The 14,124-nt window shown below is 35.3% G+C and overlaps 1 protein-coding gene across 1 annotated transcript in view; it reads left to right on the plus strand.

Annotated features, from left to right (window-relative positions):
* RFX6 (regulatory factor X6) overlaps positions 1-14,124 on the plus strand; it is a 58,352-nt gene that overhangs the window by 19,875 nt on the left and 24,353 nt on the right. The window lies entirely within an intron of this gene.

The raw sequence follows: 14,124 nt of genomic DNA on the forward strand, positions 1-14,124 counted from the left end.
CCCAACCCTCTGAAATGACCAGTTTCTTTCCACCAGTGCTTTTAATACAGTTAATGGCTAATTATATAATAAAGTCCACCAGATTGCTCTTCTTATCAATGAAATAATAGCTCTTTATTAGATAAACAATTGTGAAACTGCAAAAATATTGACTCAGAAATAGCATTTCGGTTGACTAAAGTTTATGTCAATAGAGAATTCAAGTAATTTCTCTCAGGTATTCTTTCTATCAGTTTGATGAAGCTGTTGGTACGAGTGAACCAACAGCTGAAGTATCATGCATGTGACAAACCTCTTTTATAGAATAAAAGAAAAAATGCTTCTTAAGTCTACTTGTTTCTCATGAGAAGAGTATACAACAAATTCAGGTGTAAATTTTACTTGTAAAGTGAAAATAAAATATTTTGAGTTAAATTATATAACTTACAGATTTTCCAAAGATACCTGAAGCAATGAGAGAATACCATCATCATCATCATCATCATCATCTTTATTATCGTAATAGAAATTAACACAATTAAGGGCTTTATAAAGGCTCAGCTCTACTCTAAATACTTTTTTTTTAATGATAAAATATTTGTATAACAAACTTTAATATTTATTTTTTCATATTTAGGGTGACCAACTGTCTCTGTTTGCTCAGAACTGGAGTTTCCTAGGACATGAGACTGTCAGTGCAAACCAGGATGGTTGGTCACTCTACATGTACTTCAGGTCATTGGAACATTGATAACAGTGAGGTAGGGAAAGTAGGTGTTAACATTGCTAATTTACAGTTAAGGAAACTGAGGTCTAGAGATGTATTTGGTTTTTTGAAAATTCAAAGTAAAGTTCTATTTTTCTTAAACCCAAGGTCAAGATATTAATCAAGAGATATATACAGGTACTGGGGGACACAATAGTGAGTGGATAGGTACGGCTGTGCCCTCACAGAGCTTTATAGGAAAACATATCTTGAACAAGTAATTATAAAGGGTATCATGGAAATTAACCTTGTTTATTGGGTTAGGAGCATTTCCCATAGAAAGTGACATTTAAAGTAAGAATTGCAGATAAGTGGGAGTTTGGCAGAGGAGTGGAGTAGGGGAAGAGAGGATTAGTCCAGACAGAGGGGACAGCATAGGTCAGTCTTTCTCAGCCTCACCACTATTGATATTTTGGGTCAGATAATTCTGTATTGTGGGTGATGTCCTGTGCATTGTAGGATGTTTAGGAGCATTGTAGTATCCGTAGCCTCTACCCACTAGATTCCAGTAGCACTGCCTTTCCCACTGGTTGTGATAACCGAAAATGTTTCTAACATTGCCAACTGTCACATGGGGGGTAAAACCGCTCCCCACTGGCATATGTGAAAGCAAACAAGAGAAACATAATTTTGTAGAAAAATATAAAAGAAGTTTAGGATAGCTTAACATAGAATGAGGTGGAGAATAGAGCTGCGCAGTAGGCATGACTGGATCGTCCACAGTCTTATTAGGTTAAGGATTCTGGAATGAGTAGCCATGGTAGGAGAATGGTGTGATCAGACTTGTGCTTTGTAAAACTCAAATGGAGAATCAGTTAAAAGGGTATAAGAAAAGAAGCTAGTAGATCCAGTGGATTGTTTAGTCTGGGTATGAGAAGATCCTGTCTAGTATAATAGCTCTGTGGATGAAGACAAGTAACTTTTCTAGCTGTATCTTCAAAGTAGAGTCAACATCCAGGACTGACTTAAAAAACTAACTGATATGATTTGCCATAACTGGCATAGGAAACCTTGGAGGAGGAGCAGGTAGAAAGACAATGGGTTCTCTTTGGGACCTGTCACATTTGATGTGTTTGTGAAGTGTCCAGAGTAGATTCGATGTAACTGGAACAGAGGACTTAAATAGAGATATAGTTTGATGGTGACTAAAACAATGGTAATGAGTAAAAGCCCAAATGTCTTAGGCTGGGTTCTCAGAGAAACAAAACCTGTGAAGGGTATATACATAGATATAGAGAGATTTATCTCAAGGAAATGGCTCATGCAGTTGTAGAGGCTGGCAAGCCCCAAATCCATGGGTTAGGTGTTAGGCTGGGGGCTTTTCCTGACTCACAGGGGCTGCAGGGGCTGACGAACCCAAGATCAGCAGGTCAGACGGCAGGCCACTGGCTTAGAGGCTGCGGAGGCTGACAAATCTGAAGATCAGCAGACAGTGTGGAAGGCCACTGGCTCAAGTTCCAAAACTGGAGGTCAGATAATGACAAAACAGATACAGGATCCAGAGCAACCCACCACTCGCCTGTCAGTTTGTCACACAGAAGTGTCTTTCATGTTGCTGTGATCCTGGAAGCTACGCCACCAGTATTTCAAATACCAGCAAAAGGACCTGTGATGGACAGGTTTCAGAGGAGTTTGCAGACTAAGACAGACTATGAAGGAGGGAGCTGAAAGTTTACTTCTAAAAAGCTTGGCTAGTGAAAACTTTATGAATAGTAGTGGAATATTGTCTGATATATGCCAGAAGATGAGTCCCTGAGGTTGGGAGGCACTCAAAATACCACTAGGTAAGAGCTGCCTGCTCAAAGTAGAGTAGACCTTAATGATGTGGATGGAGTAAAGCTTTCAAGATCTTCATATGCTGATGTGGCACTATTCAAAATGAGAAGAAACACCTGCAAACATCCATTAATAAATTGAAACATAGAATGTCTGAAGTACAAATCTAGGAAAACTGGAAACTGTCAAAATGAAATAGAAAGGCATTCAAACAGGAGCTTTTTTTGGTTAGCAGCTCGGTTCTTAGGAATTAGTGAGCTGAAGGCGACAGGTATTGAACATTTTCAGTCAGATAATCATATGGTCAATTTTGCTGTGAATAACAAATTGAAGAGGAATGGCATCACATTCATTGTTAAAAAGAACATTTCGAAATCTATCCTGAAGTACAATGCTGTCTGTGGTAGTATAATATCCACACACCTGTGAGGAAGATCAGCTATTACAACTATTATTCAAATCACACACCAACCACTAATGCCAAAGATAAAGAAAGTGAAGATTTTTACCAATTTCTGCAGTCTGAAATTTATCAAACATGCAATCAAGATGCATCGATAACTATTGGTGATTGGAATGCAAAAGATGGAAACAAAGAAGGATCAGTAGTTGGAAAATATGGCCTTGAAGATACAAAAGACGCCAGAGATTGCATGATAGAATTTGGCAAGACCAATGATCTGTTCATTGGAAATAATTTTTCAACAACATAAACAGCAACTATACACATGGACTTTACCAAAAGGAATACACAAGAATCAAAATGAATATGTCTGTGGAAAGAGTTGATGAAGAAGCTCAATATCATCAGTCAGAACAAGGCCAGGGGCTGACTGTGGAACAGACCATCAATTGCTCATATGCAAGTTCAAGTTGAAGCTGAAGAAAATTAAAACAAATCCACAAGACCCAAAACATGACCTTGAGTTTGGAAATCATCTCAAGAATAGATTTGATGCATTGAACACTAATGACCAAAGACCAGACTAGTTGTGGGATGACATCAAGGACATCATACATGAAGAAAGTAAAAGGTTATTAAAAAGACAAAAAAGAAAAGACCAAAATGGATGTTAGAAGAGACTCTGAAACTTGCTTTTAAAATGTAGAGTAACTAAAGCGAATGGGAGAAATGATGAAGTAAAAAGCTGAACAGAAGATTTCAAAGGATGGCCTGAGAAGACAAAGTAAAGTATTATAATGTAAAATGCAAAGACCTGGAGTTAGGAGACCAAAAGGGAAGAACATGCTCTGCATTTCTCAAGCTGAAAGAACTGAAGAAAAAATTCAAACATCGAGTTGCAGTGTTGAAGGATTCAATGGACAAAATATTGTATGACACGGGAAGCATCAAAAGAAGATGGAGGGAATACACAGTCACAGTAGCAAAAAAAAAATAGTTGATGTTCAATCATTTCAGGAGGTAGCATATGATCAAGAATGAATGGTACTGAAGAAAGAAGTCCAAGCTGCACAGAAGACATTGGTGAAAAACAAGGCTCCAGGAACTGATGGAATGCCAATTGAGATGTTTCAGCAAACAGATGCAGTGCTGGAGGTTTTCACTCGTGTATGCCAAGAAATTTGGAAGACAGCTACCTGGCCAACCAATGGAAAAAAAATCCATGTTTGTGCCCATTCCAAAGAAAGGTGATCCAACCAAATGCAGAAATTATAAAAAATATCAATATCACAGACAAGTAAAATTTTGCTGAAGATAATTCAAAAACGGTTGCAGCAGTACATCGACAGGGAACTGCCAGAAATTCAAGCCAGATTCAGAAGAGACGTGGAACCAGGGATATCAGTGCTGATGCCAGATGAATCCTGGCTGAAAGTAGAGAATACAGAAAGATGTCTATCTGTGTCTTATTGACCATGCAAAGGCATCCTAACAAATTATGAATAACATTGTGAAGAATGAGAGTTCGACAACATTTAATTGTACTCATGGGGAATCTGTACATGGACCAAGAGGCAGCTGTTCCAACAGAACAAGGGAGTACTCTGGGGTTTAAAATCAGGAAAGATGTGTGTCAGGGTTGTATTCTTTCACCATATTTATTCAGCCTGTATGCTGAACAGATAACTTGAGAAGGAGGACTATATGTAGAAGAACGAGACATCAGGATTGGAGGAAAACTCATTAATAACCTGTGATATGCAGATGACACAACCTTGCTTGCTGAAAGTGAAGAGGACTTGAAGCACTTACTGATGGAGATCAAAGACTACAGCCTTCAGTATGGATTGCACCTCAACATAAAGAAAACAGAAATCCTCAAAACTGGACCAATAAGCAGCATCCTGATAAACCAAGGAAAGAATGAAGTATTCAAAGATTTCATTTTACTTGGATCCACAGTCAATGCCCATGGAAGCAGCAGTCAAGAAATCAAACGACATATTGCATTGGACTAATCTGCTGCAAAAGACCTCTTAAACTGTTAAAAAGCAAAGAAGTCGCTTTGAGGACTAATGTGTGCCTGATCCAAGCCATTGTATTTTCAGATGTCTCATATGCATGAGAAAGCTGGACAATGAATAAGGAAGGCCGAAGAACAATTGATGCCTTTGAATTATAATGTTGGCAAAGAATATTGAATATACCATGGAGTGCCAGAAGAATTCACAAATCTGCCTTGGAAGACCTACAGCCAGAATGTTCCTTAGAAGAGAGGGACTTTGTCTCTCTTACTTTGGACATGTTATCAGGAATGCCCAGTCTTTGGAGAAGGACATCATGCTTGGCAAAGTAGAGAGCCAGCAAAAAAGAGAAGACTCTTAATGAGATGGATTGACACAGTGGCCACAACAATGGGCTCAAACATAGCAAGGATTGTGAGGTTGGCATAGGACTGGGCAGTGTTTCATTCCATTGTACACAGGGTCACTGTAGGTTGGAACCAACTTGATACCACCTAGCAACAACAACATCAATGAATAAAAATGCTTAGGGAGAAAAATGAATTGGAAGAAAGAGTGAGGAAGAGAAAGAGGATCAGTAATGTAACTGTGAACAACCCAAAGAGGTAAGAAGAAAAGGGGGAGAATGTGGTGTCACAGAAGCCAACGGAAGAGAATGCTTCCTATAAAGGAAATGGTCACTACTATTGAATAATGCTGAGAGGTTATCAAGATAATGACAGGGAAACCTATGGAAATAGTTTTTAAAAAAAAAAATTGCCATCGAGTCAATTCCCAATCATAGTGACCCTATAGGACAGAGCCGCACTGCCCCATAGGGTTTCCAAGGCTATAATCTTTATTGAAGTTGACTAGCAGCAGAGTGGCTAGTGGGTTTGAACTGCTAACCTTTTGGTTAATAGTGACAGGCTTAACCACTGGGCCACTAGGGGTTCTTATGGAAATATTTAACTGGAGATAATTAATTACTTTGGGGAGGGCATTTTCAGTGAAGGGTTGGGGCTGGGTTGGTTTGTAACATGAGTGGGGACTGGCATTCAGTAAAGAAAATTTAATGAAGTTCAGGATAACAGCTGGTGGAAAATGTGAAATTTAATTTTGAAGGACAATTAGACTGATGTTAAAATGTTTTTGAAACAGAACCAATAAATAGTAGAGACTGGAGATATGAAAGAGAGGGGGAAGTTGAGAATACAAAGTCACTGAGCAAGCAGGAAACATAAAGCTTCAGCTTGTAGGTGGAGGAAGTGACCCTAGAGAGAAGGGGCAATTCTTTCATTAAAACTGGAAAGAAGAAAGGTTAAGTTCAGGTGCATGTCAATTTGTAGATTTTGTGGGAGAAAACTTCTGTTTGGTGGTTTCAGATTTCTCTCTGAGGTAGGAGTTTAGGTCATCTGTTGTGACTGGAAGTAAAGGGAGAAAAGTAGCTCTTCTCAACCAAGATGCCCAGGGAGAATGAAGCCCTAATGCCCTAAGGCACCTGTTGTGTATAAGGAATGAACTTGTCTGTACATCTAGATTGGTAGTAGCTAAGTAATGTCCTTAGGAGACTTGATAAAGTGGTCACTCAGTTCCTTTTCTGTAGAGCTTAACTGTCTTTGTGGAAGCTTAGAAAGGTAGGAAAGTACAGTAAATATTAAATGACAGGAATCAGTGAAAAATGCAGAATATTTAAGAGCAATCATAGTTTGAGAAGCATAGGACCTGCTTGAAAAAAAAATACAGGTTTAAAAGAAAAAGATGTACCTCATGCTTGAATAGGAGTGCTAGATATTACAAATATGGCAATTCTCCCTAAATTAGACACTCAGTACCCTAGTAAATATTTGAGTGGGCAATTCATTTTTGGAATAGAATAGCTATAAGCTCAATCTAGATGCATAGACAAAATGTAATAAGAGAGATGTAAACAAGAAGAGTCAAAAGGAAACTTGTCTGGCAGATATCAAAATATTATGATATGCTGCCGACTCAACTGTAGATAAAACAAATCAACAGCAGAGATTAGATACTTGAAAAAAGACCCTAGCATATATATAAGAATTTAGCATATAATCTAGCAGATTTTCCCACCAGTGAAGAAAGAAAATATTTTTCGATAAATGTCTTAAATCCTTTCCAAAAGAAATGGAGCACAGAATAAATAAATAAAAATTCTTCAGAGCATAATGTTAAAATTTTTTTTTGGAAAAAATAAATTTTGATACTTCATACCTTATGTCAACTTTATCTAAATTATTAAATGAAAAATAATACTTAGAATGAAATACATGTATCTCATTTCTTGATAGAGAATGACTTTCTAAGCATGCAAATAGTTTGATACATCTCAAGGAGAAAGGTAAATACAGGAATTTAAAATGCCTTTTTTGTTTGTTTCAAAAGCATCATGTACAAAATTAGAAGTCAAAGAAAAAACTAGGAAAAATATTTTCAGCAAATATGACAGTGGGATAATGTCTCTACTTATGAAGAAATTCTAACAATTTATAAGTGATATATGAAGACCGCAATAGATACATGGTGAAAAATAGAGACGATTCACATAAGGAAAAAAGGCGAACGGCTACTACATGCATGAAAAATGTGCTATCACAGAAATAAAAGTTAAAATAACATCTTAAAATATAAAATAATCAAATATTAATAAATTATTGTGAAGCTGATGAAGGTGTGATGGGATAAGTTCTTTCACATTCTGCTGGTGAAAGGAGGACAGACTTTCTGGAAAATAGTTGAAAGATCTGTGTCAAGAATCTTTAAAATGTTCATCGCCTTTTTCCCATTAACTACACTTTTTATGAATCTTACATAAAGAAATCACAGGAAACGCAGGCAAAATTTTATGGACAAAAAGTTATTAACTGCAGAGAAAAACTGCACACAATGTAAATGACCAATAATAAGGAAATATTTATATAACTTATAGTACTTTTATGAAAGGGAATATTATTTCATTTATTAAGAGGCTGTTTTAATAACATAGAAATGTTTATTAGAAAGAAAAAAGGACAAAAATAAATATATCTCTCATATATACAAATATGAATATATATATAAAAAGAGCCTTGGTGGCACAGTGGTTAAGAGCTCAGCTGCTAACCAAAAGATTGGAGATTCGAAGCCACCAGCTGCTCTGCAGGAAAAAGACGTGGCAGTCTGCTTCCATAAAGATTACAGCCTTGGAAACCCTATGGGGCAGTTCTACTCCGTCCTGTAGGGTCATTATGAATCGGAATCAACTCCACAGCACCGGGGAGCTATGTGTATAAACATCAGTTTACTCATCTTTCCAAATTAAATTTCAAGTCTTCCTTTAGCTATCACCCTCAACTTAACTGAATATTCTGTAAGAGTAAAGCAAATAACAAAAACTAATTCCAATGCTTTGTTCTGCCTGATCGGAGAAAGCTTTTTTTTACCCCCTATGTATCGTCTACTGTGGGGCCAAATATTATATTAAATAGCTGTAGGAAGCTGCCATCATTTCTTAGGGATAAAGTCCTTGATTTTATTCAACCAGGAAGTTTCCCTGATAGCCTGAGTTTCCTTCTCCTTAACGTCAATCCTCCATGGCCAACTTTGTACCAAGATAAATGACAAATCCCCCTCCTTCGTATATGCTTTTCAAATATTTGTAGACTGTTATCATACTCTCCTTTAGTAATCACCTAGCCAAGCCGTGCAACTTAACTCCTTTAATCTTTTCTCATAAATCAGACCCTCTTGCCTTCTAATCATATTTGTTTCTTTTCTATAGGTTCCTTCTTGTTTTCTTTTGAAAATAAGATTCTTAATAGTTCACCCAGGAATATTGAAGCCATTTCACCAGTTGAGAGAGAGAAAGAAAAAAATAGAAAAACCTCTTAGCTGGCCATTGAGTTGGTACCTTCTTTAGTACAATAAAAATAGCAAACATATTATTGCAATTAAAATTATCATATTTTACTTTTTTTCCAGCTGATCAGTCCCTCCTTTTTTTGTGTTAAACATTACGGACATTATATCCTCATTTGATTTATGCAACTTGTATCATCTTTGTACACAACTGTTAACACATTCAAAGAAATTTAATATGTTAAAATTTTCTTTGGGTTGTTTTGTCTCTTGGCGATGTTCCACACATACTGCGAGCTTCTATTACACAAAATTTTATTTATTCATATGAGTATTTTAAGTAACCATTAAAATAAAAGACATATACTTTGTTCCTTAGGAGCCCTGGTGGCACAACAGTTAAGTTCTTGAGCTGCTAACCAAATGGTTGGCGGTTCAAATCCAACCAGCAGCTCCATGGAGAAAGACCTGGCGACGTGCTCCTATAGAGATTACAGCCAAGAAAACCCTATGGGAGCAGTTCTACTCTGTCACATGGGGTTGTTATGAGTTGAAAATCAATTCCATGGGCTCTAACAACATTTTTTTTTGGCACGCCAAGATTTACCTGGAAGCATATTATTTATAACACACACAGTTTAAAAAATAATCAGGAGATGAAAACTTGAATACCTAATACATAGAAATCCTCTTTGTGCCCCACCCCAATCACTTCCCCTTCCCTCTCTACCTCCATCCAGATTTTAGTGTTAATCACTCCTTTTCCTTTCCTTAAAATTTTATCACTTATGAATGTATCCCTAAACAATGTATTGTTTAATGTCGCCTGGTTTTGCCCTACATGTAATTGGATTCATCTGTGTGCATTTTTCTGTGACTTTAAGTTTTCATTCAGCATTTGATTTGTGATGCAACTGTATTGATACGTGTAGCTCTAGTTCTTTTGTTTGTACTGCTTTATAATATTCCATTGTATGGAAATATCACAGTGCATTTTTCATTCCACTGATAGTTGGATTTTATCTTCAGCCTATGAACAATGTCTAGATGCACGTGTGCAGAAGTTTCTCCAAGTTATATATTCAGGGGTGGAATTCTAGCTCCTAGGATATGTGTATGAATCAGAATTGACTTAATGGCAATTGGTTTGGTTTTTTGGTTCTAGTTTTGGGCCAAAGCTGTTTCCCAAAGTGGTTGTATCAACTTATATTCCCTCTAGCAGAGTGCAAGAATTCTTTTGTTCATATCCCACAAACACTTGGTGTTGAATGTTTTCATTTTTGCCAATCCTGTGGCTTTAAGATTGTATCTGTGGTTTTATTTGAAAAATTGTTTGATTGTTTGATAATGAACTTCAATATCTTTTTTTGTATGTTTATTGACCACTTGTATTTTTTCTTCTGTGACACCCTTGTTTAGATAACACTATTTTTCTATTTATAAAATTTGATACTTAGAAATTCTTTATGTATTCTAAACACTAATATCCTATAGGTTATGTGTTATAAATAACTTCTCCAAGTTGGTGGCATGGCTCAACACTTTGCAGTGTCTTTTGCTGAAGGTGAATTTTTTAGTTTTTGGTTAGTGCTTTTTGTATCTCCTTTTAAAAAACTGTGTATTCCAAAATCATAAAGATATTATCTTATGTATTTGTCTAAAAATTTTAAAGTTGCTCTTAACATTTAGGTTCTTATTTCATCCATAATTTATTTTTGAGTGTGATATGTGGTAGGGAGCTATTTTTTTCTCTGCTAATCTGCCATGCCAATTCATGTATGTAAGGGCCCTTTTCTGGGCTATTTCATTCCAGTATTCTTTTGGTCTATCCCTGTGTCGATATCACTCTGTCAATTTATTAAAGCTTTATAATATTCTTTTTTTTCTTTTTAAAAATAAATAGTAGTTTATTATTATTTTTATTGCAATATTTTATTGTGGTTTTGGCAACATTTACACAGCAAATTAAGTTCCCATTTAACAATTTCTTTACATATTGTTCTGTGACATTTGTTACATTTTTCACAATGAGTCAACATTCTCATTATTTCCCTTCTAGTTGTTTTGTTTCCATTAATTTAGCTTCCACATCCCCTCCCACCCCTCTTACTTTCTCATCTTTGTTTTAAGATAAATGTTGACTATTTGGTCCCAGATAGATGTTTTTTTAAAGGAGGACAGGCACTGGTGATATTGCTTATTTTATGAGCCAATCTATTATTTATCTAAAAGGTGACCTTCAGGTGTGGTTCCAGTACAAAGTTTAAAAGGTGTCTGAGACGAATCTTGGGGGTTCCTATAACCTCTACCGGTTCAGTAAGTCTGGACTTTATTAAGAATTTGAATCTTGTTCTACATTGCCTCCAGTTCTATCCAGGACCATCTATTATGTCGGAACAGTGGGTAGTGGTAGCCGGTCGCCATCTACTTCTTTTGGTCTCAGGGTAGATGAGGCCATGGTTCGTGTACGCTATTAGCCCTATAGACCAGTTTCTTCTTTGGGTCCGCTTTACTTCTTTCTCTTTTGCTCTAGACAAGTAGAGACCAATAGTTTTATCTTAGATAGCTGCTCTCAAGTAAAGCTTTACAATATTTTTTACGGCTAATCATGTAAATTCTACTGTCAGGTTCTTTTTATCAGGAGTGTCTTGTCTATCCTTGATCCTTTGCATTTTCACATAGATTTTAGAATCAGCCTATTAAATTTCACAGAAAACCTTGTTGGGATTTTGATTGAAATTCATTGAAGAAACAGATCAATTTGTATTGAACTGACATTTTCACAATATTGAATATTCTTATTCATAACTTCTTGAATACCTTTTGATAAAGTTGAATCATTTTTTTAAAAGTTTTGTGCATCTTTTGTTACCCCTATTTTTAGACATCCTCTAATATTTGTTGCTATTTGCAAAGTTTTTTTTTTTTTTTTCCATTGAATGTCCTTTGTGTTTGGTACTTGGTATTGGAAATTCAATCGATTTTTAAACTGACCTTATATCTAGCAACTTTACTAAAATACTCTTTTGTTAATTGTAAATGTTGCTATGCATTTTAGTTTTCTAATGTAATCAACCACATTGGTTGCAAATAATGCTAATTTTGTTTCTTCCTTTTCAATCCTTAATATTTCATTACATTTTCTTGTCTTACTTCTCTGGCTAGGAACTCTAGTACAATGTTGAATAAAATGGTGAAAGTGAGCAACTTGATCTTGTTCATGATTTTTAAGCGAATGTTTATCATGTTTTACCATTGAGTATGATATTTTCGTAGCTGTTTTTGATATTATTAGTCAAATGATTAAGAAAGTTTTCCTCTATTTCTATTTTACCCAAAGTGTGTGTATATGTACAGAAAATGGTGGTTGGATTTTTAATAAATGCTTTTCTGCATCAGTAGAAATATTTATGTAATACATGATATTCTCCTTTTTCTGTTAATGTGGTAAATTTAAACTCAGCTTGGCTATGATCATTCTTATACACTGCTGGGTTTGATTTGCTCATGTTTTGTTTGGCAGTCTTACAAATCTGGTCATAAGTGAGACTGATCTATAATTTTTCTTTCCGTTTCTGTACTTGTCTGGTTTGGGCATAGATCTTGTAAAATGAATTGTGAAGTAGTCTACTTTTATTTTCTGAAAGGCATAAGTTTGAAATTATCTGCTGAATGCTTGATAAAATTCACCTGTTAAATCTTCTGGGTCCTTTTTTTTTTCTTTCTTTTGTTCCTTCTCTTTGTGGAAAGGTTTTTGGTTACTAATTATATTTCTTTAATGGAAATGAGATTATACCCATATTCTTTAAATTTAATACAGTATTATATATTCCCCCCCCTTTTTTTTGGTTTCTATTTCTCTGTCTCTCTTTCCCCATCTCACCAAATTACATATTGGGATGAATAAAAATGAGTTTACATCCAAAAGAAAGGTATAAGAAAATGTGTAAACTTTTCTAAAATTAGAATTTAGGTGCATTTTTTGCATCTTCATCAAATGTTAGTTTTGTATTTTGCCATTCTTTTTTCATTCTTTAAGATTAAATTCTCTTCTCTCTTGCACTCTATATTATATAATTTTTCTATATATTGATAGTATCATCCTTTGACAGTGAAATAATAATGAGTGTTCATAAATGGCAAACCCAAAGCTTTGAAAGTCTTTGAAGCACATCTTAAATTATTAAGACAGATTAAATCGAGTAGGCTGAAATCAGCTGTGCTGTTATATCATTCTTATGAAACTTAATTATTTATGTAGTTGTTTATTAATTTTAAAAAGTTATTTAATCAGAATAACTCATTTTCTATCCATACTTAAAACCTAACCTGAAAGAAATGGATTTCTACTACATTTTTAATATAAAATTTGTTTAAACGCTTATATGGAATCAGTCAGTAAGAAATCAGTGCTTGTAAATTTACCTCCAGACTCCTTCCCCATTTACCACACAAGGCTACAAGGATCAACACATAAAGCTTGGGAATAAGACAGGATGTGTAGTAAGCTTCTTCAATATGACAGAAACAAACTAACAAGAACAAAAATTCTAAAAACAAATGTGGCAAAACTATTGGAAAAAATGGAATTCGGTCCCTGGCATGAAGGCTTCATTCTCTTTACCATATTCACAATTTCATTCTTTGCCCAAACTTTTCATGACAGTTTGTCAAAATTTTATTTGTGGAGCAGGAACAATCATTTATGCCCAGGGAGACTGATTTGCTGAGATTCCGGTTGTGTCATGAATATGCATTCTCTCTCTCTCTGCTTCTTGGAGCCACCTAAGCACTATAATATTATGTATTGTTATATGTCACTTTCTCTAATTTTCTGAAAACTGCTAAAGTGGTGCCTTCCTCAAGAGAATAGAAAGGTCCACAAATATCTGAAGTTAGGCTAGGGGAAGGTTGAGTAGGAGAGAGAATTAGTTTGGGAATTAGAACACTTTGACAACAGTCACCATTCTGCCACTGATTATCTTTGAGACCAAATAAATTACTTAACTTCTCAGCATCTCATTTATTTAATCCATAAATGAGGGGGTTGAATTTGGCAATTTCTGAATCTTTATAGTTCAGATCATTTCAATGGTTCTCAAGGTAGATTTTCAGAAACCTACACCATTAATAAATATGAACTTAAATTCCTAAAAGTTGTGAAAACTAACAAAAGTTTAAAATGAAAACCTGAAGTTATATGAAAGTTTCCTGACTATGGAACTATTTATGATTTGTAAATTATAGTTCTACTGACATGTCCAGTTTATTCAGTTACACAATCTAAATAGTTTACTCCAATGTCCTCATTTCTCATGGTTTGTGGGATGAAGAAGAAT

Source organism: Elephas maximus, chromosome 1, assembly GCF_024166365.1.
Source record: "Elephas maximus indicus isolate mEleMax1 chromosome 1, mEleMax1 primary haplotype, whole genome shotgun sequence".
NCBI classification, from domain to species: domain Eukaryota; kingdom Metazoa; phylum Chordata; class Mammalia; order Proboscidea; family Elephantidae; genus Elephas; species Elephas maximus.